Genomic DNA, 371 nt, shown 5'->3' on the forward strand with positions numbered 1-371 from the left:
TTATTAATTATTATATAAATAAACATACAACACACACACATTTGTGTGGTGTGTTTCTCTAACTCGTAAATGTGTATAATGACACTTTAGACTGAACAACTAACATGTCATTAACTATGAATAGATTTGATATTCAGTACAAAAACATACATGAAGCGAAATTGGAGTAGACACGGTATAAGTGTTTTCCTCGAAACATACAAGTCCGTGAGTATTGGAAAAAGATAGAGAGCAAATGAAAAATATTATTTGTCAAATATTGGATACGAGAGTTTTAATGGCATTACAAATTTGTCAAGTAATGAAGAGATAATACCATGCTTGTCAATTACATGAGCTTTTAGTGAAAAACACTTTCGTAGACTGCAATG

This window comes from Penaeus monodon, chromosome 25 (assembly GCF_015228065.2).
Source record: "Penaeus monodon isolate SGIC_2016 chromosome 25, NSTDA_Pmon_1, whole genome shotgun sequence".
Taxonomy (NCBI): Eukaryota; Metazoa; Arthropoda; class Malacostraca; order Decapoda; family Penaeidae; genus Penaeus; species Penaeus monodon.